This window comes from Gracilinanus agilis, chromosome 6 (genome assembly GCF_016433145.1).
Source record: "Gracilinanus agilis isolate LMUSP501 chromosome 6, AgileGrace, whole genome shotgun sequence".
Taxonomy (NCBI): Eukaryota; Metazoa; Chordata; class Mammalia; order Didelphimorphia; family Didelphidae; genus Gracilinanus; species Gracilinanus agilis.
In genome coordinates, this window is record NC_058135.1 from 164,078,848 (window position 1) to 164,091,038 (window position 12,191).

A 12,191-nucleotide genomic window follows, 5' to 3' on the forward strand; every position below is an offset into this window, starting at 1 on the left:
TTGGAGAATGGCTTGATTTTTTGTACAATTGATTTAGCTCCTTGTATATTTGAGTAATTAGAACTCTGTTAGAGTTTTTTTGTTATAGATTTTTTCCCAGTTTGTTGTTTCCCTTCTGAATTTAGTTGCATTGGTTTTTTTTGTACAAAACCCTTTTTAATTTAATATAATCAAAATTATTTATTTTACATTTTCTAATTTTTTTCCAACTCTTGCTTGGTTTTAATATATTTCCTTTCCCAGAGATCTGACAAGTATACTATTCTGTGTTTGCCTAATTTTCTTATAATTTCCTTCTTTATATTCAAGTCATTCACCCACTCTGAATTTATCTTGGTGTAGGGTGTGATATCTGAACCTAACCTCTCCCATATTATTTTTCAATTTTCCCAGCAGTTTTTGTCAAATAGTGGATTTTTGTCCCAAAAGTTGGGCTCCTTGGGTTTATCATACACTGTCTTGCTGATGTCACTTACCCCAAGTCTATTCCACTGATCCTCCCTTCTGTCTCTTAGCCAGTACTATATTGTTTTGATGACCACTGCTTTATAGTATAGTTTAATATCTGGTACTGCTAGGTCACTTTCCTTCATGGTTTTTTTTTTCATTATTTCCCTTGATATTCTTGATCTTTTGTTCTTCCAAATGAACTTTGTTATACTTTTTTTAATTCTGTAAAAAAGTTTCTTGGTAGTTTGATAGGTCTGACACTAAATAAGTAAATTAATTTGGGTAGAATGGTCATTTTTATTATTTTAGCTCATCCTACCCATGAGCAATCAATGTTTTTCCAATTGTTTAGATCTAGTTTTAATTGTTTGGAAAGTGTTTTGTAGTTGTGTTCATATAATTCCTGTGTTTGTTTTGGTAGTTAGATTCCTAAGTATTTTATATTGTTTGGGGTGACTTTAAATGGTGTTTCACTTTCTAACTTTTCCTGCTGCGATGTGTTAGAAATATATAGAAATACTGATGATTTATGTGCATTTATTTTGTATCCTGCAACTTTGCTAAAGTTGTTGTTTATTTCCACTAGCTTTTTAGTTGATTCTCTAGGATTTTTTAAGTAGACCATCATATCATCTGCAAAATTGATAGCTTAGTCTCTTCATTGCCTATTTTAATACCTTCAATTTCTTTTTCTTCTCTAATTGCTACTGCTAGTGTTTCTAGGACAATGTTAAATAATAGAGGTGATAATGGGCATCCTTGTTTCACTCCTGATCTTATTGGGAAGGCTTCTAATTTATCCCCATTTCATATGATGCTTGTTGATGGTTTTAGATATATACTGTTTATTATTTTTAGGAAAGGCCCTTCTATTCCTATACTTTCTAGTGTTTTCAATAGGAATGGGTGTTGTATTTTGTCAAAGGCTTTTTCAGCATCTATTGAGGAATCATGTGATTTTTGTTTGTTAGATTGTTGATATAGTCAATTATGTGGATGGTTTTCCTAATGTTAAACCATCCTTGCATTCCTGGTATAAATTCCACCTGATCATGATGGATAACCCTCTTGGTCACTTGATGGAGTCTTTTTGCTAGTATTTTATTTAAGATTTTTGCTTCTATGTTCATTAGGGAAATTGGTCTGTAATTTTCTTTCTCTGTTTTTGGTCTGCCTGGCTTTGGAATCAGTATCATATATGTGTCATAAAAGGAATTTTTTTGCTTATTATGTCAAATAATTTGTATAGTATTGGGATTAGTTGTTCTTTAAATGTTTGATAGAATTCACTTATGAATCCATCAGGCTCTGGCGATTTTTTCTTAGGGAGTTCTTTGATGGCTTGTTCAATTTCTTTTTCTGATATGGTATTATTTAAGTATTCTATTTCTTCTGCTGTTAATCTAGGCAATTTATATTTTTGTAAATATTCATCCATATCACCTAGATTGCTATATTTATTGCTGTATAATTGGGCAAAATAGTTTTTAATGATTGCCTTAATTTCCTCTTCATTAGAAGCAAGGTCTCCTTTTTCATCTTTGATACTGTTAATTTGGTTTTCTTCTTCCCTTTTTTATTAGATTTACCAATACTTTGTCTATTTTATCTGGTTTTTTTTTTCAAAATACCTGCTTCTAGTCTTATTAATTCAAAAGTTCTTTTACTTTCCATTTTATTAATTTCTCCTTTGATTTTTAGTATTTCTAATTTAGTTTTCATCTGGGGATTTTTAATTTGTTCATTTTTGTTTTTTAAGTTGCATGCCCAATTCATTAATCTTTACCCTCCCTTTGTTAATTTGTTAACATATGAACTCAGTGATATAAGTTTTCCCCTTAGAACTGCTTTGGGTGCATCCCATAGGTTTTGGTAAGAAGTTTCATCATTGTCATTGTCTTCAATGAAATTATTAATTGTTTCTATGATTTGTTCTTTCACTACCTTATTTTGGAGAATCATATTATTTAATTTCCAATTAGTTTTTGCTTTGCCTCTCCATGTATTCTTACTAAACTATTTTTATTGCATTATGATCTGATAAGGTTGCATTTATTATTTCTGCTTTTTTGCACTTATTTGTCATGTTTCTATGCCCTAGTACATGGTCAATCTTTGTGAATGTTCCATGTGCTGATGAAAAGAAGGTGCATTCCTTTTTGTCCCTATCTATTTTTTCTCCATATATCTATTCATTCTAATTTTTTTAGGACTTCATTCACCTCTCTTATCTCTTTCTTATTTATTTTTTGGTTTGATTTATCTAGATCTGATAGGGGAATGTTGAGGTCCCCCACTAGTATAGTTTTGCTATCTATTTTGTTATTGAGCTCCCTTAGCTTCTCCTTTAGAAATCTGGAAGCTATACCATTTGGTGCATACATGTTGAGTACTGATATTTCTTCATTATTTATATTGTCTTTTATCAGGATGTATCTTCCCTATCTCTTTTAACCAGATCTATTTTTACTTTTGCTCTGTCAGAAATCATGATTGCAACTCCTGCCTTTTTTTTCTCAGTTGAAGCCCAATAGATTTTGCTCTATCCTTTCATTTTTATTCTATGTATGTCTGCCTGTCTCATGTGTGTTTCTTATAGACAACATATGGTAGGATTTTGGTTTCTAATCCACTCTGCTGTTTGCTTCTGTTTTATTGGTGAGTTCATCCCATTCTCATTCAAAGTTATAATTATCAACTGTGTATTTCCAGACATTTTGATTCTCTCTCCTTGTCCTTCCCTTTTTTATTTCACTATTTCCTTCTATACCAGTGTTTTGTTTTTAATCAGTTCCCCTAATCCCTACCTTATTGTACTTCCCTTTCTCCCCTCTTCCTTCTTATTCCCCTCTTATTCTTCTTTAGGGTCTTTTTAAGCTACCTTCACCTCTCCCTTCCTAGTGTTGCTTTCCTCCCCAGCAGTCCTTTTGTTACCCTTCTACTTCTCTATAGGGCCTGAATCAATTCTCTGCCCCAATGGATCTGATTGTCCTTCCCTCTTAAAGATCATCTTTTGCTTTCTTTGCTTCATTTTCAAGCTGGCCAATTCTGGCTTTTAAGCCTTGATTTTCTTGTTTTAGTTCATGTATTTCCTTTTTCAAATTGTCTTCAGCCTCTCTTGATTGCTTTTTGAGTTCCTGAAGTTCTTGAGTTAATTGAATTTTGAAATCTTCCATAGCCTATGTCCAATTCACTGGAACTTCTTCCTCTTCTATTTCATTTGCTCTCTTTTCACTTCCTTGAATGAAGCTGTCAATTGTCATTTCTTTTCTCTTTTTTTGTTTCTAACTCATATTTTTTTCCTTTTCTGTTCTGCTAGTTTAAGCAGATGGATTTAATGAGCTTTGATGAAAGATCTTCCCTCAGCTGGCAATGGAGGTTTGTAGTTACTTTCTCTGCAGTGTATGGGGGAGGGGTGTTGGAGTTTCCCTGCCCTCTGAAGACTTCTTGTCTGTCCAATTGATAGGATTAAGCCTATATTGATTGAATTAGTCCTATATTGCTTAATGTGTCCTGAGGCTAAAATCTGAAGAGGGAAAAAAAAAGAAGTGGGGGAACAAGATGGAGTGTTTTCACTGAGCTGTCCAGCAGTAGGGTCCCCCTGCTCTGTCCTGCTGTTTGACCTAGTTTTCTTTCCTCTTGAAGCCCTTTGCTCTCTATCTCGTTTTGATAAAGCCAGAGGTCTGAGGTTTGGCTCCATCTAAGCTGCCATCTTCCCAGTGTTTTTAATGTGTTTCTCTGGCTTTCTCCTCCAGTCACCTCCCTGGTGCCTGTATTCAACTCCCTGAGTCTGGGGCCAGCAAGGCCCTCCCTCCAGGCCAGTGTGTCAGCCTGCACAGAGATTTCAGGGACCGCTGGAGAAGTGTATGGGGGAGGGGTCCTGGGATTCCCCTTCTGTACTCTCAGACCCAACAGTTCAAGAATTCAAGTCTTTTTCTTGGAGTACCTCTTTAGCTGTCCAGCAATAGGGTCCCCCTGCTCTGTCCCATTGTTGGATTTGGTCCTCTTTCTTCTCAAAGCACATTGTTTTCTATCTCGATGTGGAAGGGTAAGGAGGTTTTAAGATTTGCTCAGTCTAAGCCACCATCTTCCCAGAATCTTTTTTTTTTTTTAAACCCTTAGCTTCTGTCTTAGAATAGATACTAAGTATGGGTTCCAAGGCAGAAGAGAATTAAGGGCTAGGCAGTTGGGGTTAATTGACTTGCCCAGGGTCACACAGCTAGGAAGTGTCTGAGGTCATATTTGAACCTAGGACCTCATCTCTAGGCCTGCCTCTCTGTTCACTTATTTGCCCTTTCTTTCTTACTTTTTAAGATATTTCATCTGGCCAAAAGAAACTTTTATTTTTTGGGAAATGTATTTGAAGTTAAAGCTGTGCTTCTAGCTTCAAGTCAGATCCAGATGCAGTAGACTTGGTAATTCTGAACATTTTAACTATTGTTTTGATCATTAGTACGATAGTTAATTTAATCATATGGAAACCAGCTGTTATTATAAAATCCCCTCCCCTATTGAATCTTATATGACTGCCTAACAGCTAATTTTGTAATGTCACATAGACATAATCAGGCATCTATTTATTTAGAAGAAAAGGAAAGTCATTAAAATTGGAAAAAATAATAACTAACATTTTTAAAGTATTTTAAAACATGCAAAGTGCTTGACACCATGTATCCTCTGAAGCTTCCCAAAATCCTGGTGGTTGGCTTAGTATAACAGCTCTTATAATCCTCATCATACATGTGAGGAAACTGAGGTTCAGAGAGACCATCGACTTTCCTGTGATCACATAGTTATTAGGTGTCACAGGTAAGGCTTGAACTTAGGTCTTCTTCAGTCCAAGACCAGCATTAAATCATTGCCTTTCTAAGAATAATTTGTCCACATTGAAATGATTCATAAAATTAAAGACCAAAATAATATCATAGGATCACAGATTGAGAACTAGATAGGACCTTAAAGATCATCTTGTCCAAGTTCCTCCCTTTATAAAATGGGGACACTAAAACCCAGAAAGGTTAAGTGATTTGTCCAAAGTCACCCAAGTAGTAAGTCAAGATTTAAATTAAGGCCTTCTTATTCTATATCGTGGTTTTTCCAATATGCCATACTGCCCAGTTTGAATTAGATTATTTGCACTTAGAACATGCTATCAGCTCGTACCTGTTTATACATGTAACATGAAAGGGAAATTAAAATGGAAAAAATTGACTGATTCTTCCATTTTCTTCTACTTCTTTGGCTTGACTTTTTAGCTCAAATCCTGTTGTAGTACCTGTAACTGATGAGATAAATTATTTTGCTATATTAACATTTCATCTTTTTATATTCTGTGGAAATAAATGGATTGTCGGCTTAGAAAATTTGTTTGGATGCACTGGCATCCCCCATTATCAGAATATGTGAAATTTCTTCAGTTAATTAAAATATAAGGACTGTGCTGAGCACAGACTCAAATAGAGTTGGGGAAAATATTCTATTAATTTCCCTGAGCAGAAATGAACAGTGTTCCGAGATAGGTAGTTATATATCAGCCTCAGAAGATCTTAGAGTTCTTTTTGTCTTGTGATCTGTAAAATGTTCTAAAATCAGTGTTTGTGATTACAAAGTACATCAAATCACATACAAATTACACAATGTATATGTGTCTCCAAAGGACATCACTTCTGCATCTTACTAAAACCAGGCAGCCCAAACCAACAAATAAATAAATAAATGAATGAATTGAAGGACAGCGTTTGCCCAATTTGAATGGTATTTGTCTTCGTGAACAATCTAGTTCTTATCACTGAATCATGGAATTTAGAGCTGAAATAGAGATAACTTTGCAGATGAATAAACTGGGCTGAGAGGGGTTAAGTGATTTTCCCAAGGGCACATGCTTTGAATGTGTAGCTAAACCTCTGACTCCAAATTAATTCTTTCTACCTTAGTCCGAAAGCCTGGGTTGGGGATGCAGCTATTGCTTGAGAGTAACAAGCATGACTAACTTCACATGTGACGTACTTGAAATGGCGAGAATCGACTCATAGCTTCATCGTTTACAGGTGGTGACACGGCAGGAATGTGTCATTGCCTCGAAGACGTAGTTCCCTAGGCAGGAAAGAGGGAGAGCTGGCATCTTAACTCGCTCACACAGCCTGGGGGCAGTTTCAACTTCCTGCCCCAAGTTCCTCAACTGTTGTGGCAACAGCAATTGCCGCGGGAACAGCGAGCAGGTTTTCAAGGGCACAGTTTCTTTTCCGAGGAAGCATCACCTCGTACAGAACTCTCTCCGAGGTTGTTTGCCCTGTACTAACACATCAGCGGAATAAGCAATTCATTCCTCCAGTGATGCGTGCGCTGCTGCCTCAATGAACCTCTCAGATATCACGTGAGCTGTCTGACTGAATACCGAGGGAAAAAAACCAACCCCAAAGTCAAGCTGGCTGCTCTTGCTACTTTAGCCATTGAATTCTCAAGTTGCCCGGCAACAATGTAGGCTCTGAATGGATTACTACTCTTCCACCCCTCCCTGCTACATATTATTGCTTTCCTTGGAATAACAAGGAGAAGTGGAAGAGCAGAACAGAAAAAGGGTTAGCAGTGGTCTTAATCTTCCTGTGATTAGCTTGCTCTTCCAGGAGTTTGAGGATATAATATGAATACATAATATGGTTGATTCTTTTCGTGTAGAAGTCGTCAGAAAATGAATATTTTCTTAATATCATACGTGAGAAAACTGAAAGAAAGTCATATAAAATATGGCCACTTGGAATCTGGTCAGGTAAAGCCTACTATTTTCAGTCTAGATGAAATTTAAAAAATTTTCTGGATTATCTTCTTGGCATCAAATCACTTTCTGGGGGCAACTGAGTGACTCAGTGGGTTCAAATATTGCCTTGGACACTTCTCAGCTCTGTGATGCTGGGCAAGGCAATTAACCGAAATTGCCTATCCCTTAAATGCTCTTCTGCCTTGGAATCCATACTTAGTATATTCTAAGACAGAAGCTAAGGGTTAAAAAACAAAACAAAACAAAACCAAAAAACCACTTCCTAGTCAGTTGAATATTTAGGAAAATAAGTTAACCCCGAGCCTTCCGAAGACTATTTAGAAGGTTGGGGGAGAAATATATTATTTTCCAACATTTCTCATTTTAATTTAGTTTATTTTACTTTTCCTGCTTATATTTTCTCTCTTCTTTTTTAAAACACATTTTTATACAATCATTTTTCTCTTTCCTGTCCCGGATGAATACATTCTGTTCCTCCATATTGCTTTTTGTGATCATTTCTCACAGGAAGCCAAAACAAAAGTGAATAAACTCATGACTATGGCAAGTTCATGACCTTAAGGTAATTTGAGGGTTCAGTTTTTCTGAGTTTTCCCAACTGCTTCCCCAGTGGTTTATTGATTGTAAAGTGAGGGGTTCAACTACATGACCACTCAGGTCCCTTTTACCTCTAAATCTATGATTCTATGATTTTGGTTTAGAAGTGACTGGGTTCTTGATGCTATATTATTGGAATGTACTCTTTGGAAAGTTCTTAAACTAGGCTAGTAAGGCTTTATTTAAGGTACTGAAGATAACAGTACTATATTGCAAATAACGAATTTGGTCTACTTTTGAAGGACCAGCCTACCTAAATATGTAAAAGCCCCTCCCCAGTAGACCAGCCACCAGCTGATGAATTCTTTGGCCATTGCAAGATTTGAAATGATGACAAATACAAAATGGCCTTCTCTCCTGTGTGTCACCTTTTTGTTATTACGGTGATTATGACAGTGTTGGAAAAAGTGGAAGAGGATACTAAGAATGTCACTTTGTATACCATCTTCATATATTAATTTAACTATTGTTATTCTGGCTGTCTGATTTTTGTCCAACAATCAAGGAGTTTATGTACTACTGGAAGAACTGACTCATATCAGTCTTGACATTCTCACTATAAATGAACCTGACTGGAAGCAGGAGTAGTTTCTGCATCACCTGCAGCCGGATGAGCCTAACTACTGATCTGGCATTCTAGAAGACGGGAACCTGGAAGGAACTGTTTCCACAGTATAGAGTCAGAGTAAAATCACCTGTTCTGCAAATTTCTTCATATTCTGATTTATAATCTCAACCTCCTAGAAGTGTATGGCAGTAGTTATTTACTGCTGCTACTGCTTCGTTTTGTCTGTAAATATGTACCTGTAGGTCTTGAGTGTGTTAAGCACTTCTTTTGTGAACAAAAAATAAACGGTCATCTTATGTTTTACTTACTTTGTACTTTGAATAACATTCTGTTTCTCAGTTTGGGAGAGACCTTGGACATTTGCCAAACAAGCTTCAGGTAATTTTCTCTATGGTTCCAGGATGGGGATGTAAAGAGCCAGAAATAATAAGACAAAAGAACCTGATCTGTATCTTTTGAAGTCAAGCTTCTCCAGATTTGAACTAGTCTATCTGCATAGGTTTAGGGCTGATAAGGGTCCCTTTATGGTAAGGAAAAGGGGAAGCACCCCAGTCCCCTGAAATTGGTATTGATCCTTATTGTCATATAAGGAAGCTGCATCTAAATTCAAGGATGGCTTATATATTCTGCCTCTAGCAGAATAGAAATAGTGGGGCATGGAAAAGATATGTTGGACAGCATGGCTGAGGTTTAAAAAATGAAGAGACTGGGGGCAGCTGGGTAGCTCAGTGGATTGAGGGCCAGGCCTAGAGACTGGGAGGTCCTAAGGTTCAAATCTGACCTCAGATACTTCTCAGCTGTGTGACCTGGGGCAAGTCACTTGACCCTCATCGCCTAGCCCTTACCATTCTTCTGCCTTGGAACCAATACACAGTATTGACTCCAAGACGGAAGGTAGGGGTTTAAAAAAAAAAATGAAGAGGCCAAAGGCTTTTACTACATTGAAGGATCATACCTTTATATCATATATTCTGTCTTTGATAAGAGATCTGGGAAGCAATGGTTATGAAGAACTTTCACTCATACACCAATTATTATGAATAATATCCCCCCAAATTAAATTTGCTGTATTTTAGCAGATGGGAAATAACTGGTTACTGATGTGGGAGTTATTTTAGAAACAGCTGTCTAAATTTGTCATTTAACTTGTTGGAGCAGAGACCAAAACCAATACCCAAATAAGAGAGAGAATAAAAATAAGAAAATATGGCTTTCACTAAAAACAGTTCAAATGGGACCTTTTTAAATAAGCTAGGAACAACTATTTACAAGGAAGTTTTGTTCGTGTAAACAATCTTCACAATGAGGCTATAAGAGTACAGGAACTGCCTCAGCCAACAAACCTTCAATGTCTTCCCAGTTGGAGAGCTGTGGCAGCCAAAGGCAGGACCTCTTTAGATTATAAACTTTTTTGTTAAACTTTACAGAGTAAGATAGTGGAAGATAATGAGCTATTATATTGTCTTAAAAACAGAGAGAAGTGTGTGTGGGGGGAAAGTTTGCAGAAACCTTGGTAAGAAACACAATCACTATTGTAAGGACATTTAAGGATGAAACTGGAAAGAGGCCAACAAACAGCTGAAAAGTGGAAATGATCTGTCAAATTTTTCTTACAAATGGCTTTTTCCATCAATATAAGTGATATAATTACACTTGTGCTTTAGTGATTGAAAGGGCATTAATATTAAGTATCTTTTAGCAAAGTGTAAAGCACAGAGCTAAGAACCAGGAACAAACAGAAAATTCAGACAGTCCTGCTCTCAAGAAGCTAACAATCTCGTGGGGGAGATAACACAGATGAAAAGAAGTCAGATGGAAGGGACTCATGATCCTTAAAAACATATAGTAGCAAAGCAGGTGTTAATGCCTCTTCTTTTATGTCATTTTCATTGATAAAATCATATCAGTTTCTGTTGTTCAACCATTTGATGGTGCAAGAGCTTTGGTAGCAAGAACTTTCTTTTGGGGTTTTTAAGTAGCTGTGACGGCCACACCAGCAAGAACAGTTGCCAGGCTACATCTCCACATCTCCACAGGGTTGTTTACCAAGATAATAGCTGTAAGAACTGGAATGTAACTGGTTCCTTTTTTCAAAGCTTTTGGGTTCAGGGTCCTGGAAGTTGTGCCCACTATGATCAGAGGGGATATGGTGCCTACTATCTTTCCCTCAGAGTACCTTGCTTTTTCAGCCAGGCTGGCTTGCCTGCTATGTGGGTGACAGTTGTTGGCATTTGGTGGACAGCTCTTTCTCCATAGGAGTTGCTACCCTGGATAATGGCTGTGAGAGCTGGGCTAGATGCTGGACTGGTGGCCTAATTGGAGGAGGGGAGGTAGTGCCACTCCTTGGCTCTTGTGTTTATTTTTGGGAACCTTACAGTTCCCAAATGTTCTATGTGAGGAATCAGAAATGGGATTAAAGAAACAAGAAGGGAAGAGTAGTTAGATCAGACCAAGTATATACTTTGGAGATCTGTGCTAGAACTGATGTTTTTGTGAGTATTAGTTAACTTTCAATATAGCTGTGAGAAAGATATTAAATACTCAGAAAAAAATCATAGTGCTATTTTGGAGTAAGAGAATATAAACATTTGTATGTCTACTATGTGCCAGGCACTGTGCCAAATGCTTTACAAATATTATTTCATTTGATATTCATTACAATCCTATGAGGTAGGTGCTATTATCCCGTGTTACAGCTGAGAAAACTGAAGCAAAGAGAAGTTAAGTGACTTGCCCAGGGTCACACAGGTAGTAAATGCCTTAGACTGGATTTTAACTCAGGTCTTCCTAGATCCAGGTCCAGGACTCTATCTGCTACAATACTAAGCAGCCTTGTTATTACTACCAGAAATAAAGGAATTAAGAAAATATCAACATTTATTAACTCAAATGCCTTCTGTCTCATTTTAATTTACAACCATAATGTATATGTGTCAAATTTGTAAATTTGTAAAAATGTAACCTTGATAAAAACACTCTCCCAAATGATATTCTATACTAGATTATGTCTTTTTGGTCATACAAGTGACTAAAAGGTATGAAGAACACAAGATTCCACAGTATCTATTGCTTGTTGACTATAAAAAAGCATTTGATCCAGTTGAACAAAATGTTGTTCTTCTCAAAAAAGGTGTTTTCCATGCATGTGGAAAGATCATACAAGATTCCTTGAAAGACAAAGAAACAGAGATAACTTTGTTTGCTTTCTCATTATTATTAAATATCAAACAAGGAATAAAACCTATGCTTGCCGAAAGTGTTTTCCATAGTCAACAAGGATTTTAACATAATGCTGAAATGATTCTATTGGTAGATGACATTTCATTGATTGCTTCAAGCCCTAGAACACTGTGGAACTTCTTAAATATCATCCATAATTACTGAGGAGATTTTGGTCTCCCCTATCACTCAAATATAAAGCCTGTTGTCCCTATGTATAACTGGAAGACAGTTGAAAGAACTAGTCCAACAATTCATATATTTTTGATAAGCAATGCAGATGGCTAATTAACTGGGCCCACTATTGAACCGGAAAAAGAGAATGGGTAAGATTGCATTTGAGAAATTGTCCTGTACTTAAAGTAGCCTCAAATTTTTACCAATATTCTTCTAGTGATGTTATGTGACCAAGAATCATTGAACAGCACAGTCTCCCAAGAGAATTAAAATCGTCAGCCCCTAAAAGATAATAAACAAATAGAGTAAGGGCCAGAATTGATTGTAGCCTATTGGCCACATAGAGTTACACACAAATATTAACTATGAATGATAGTATAAAAAAAATCCCCTGAGCATAAGTGA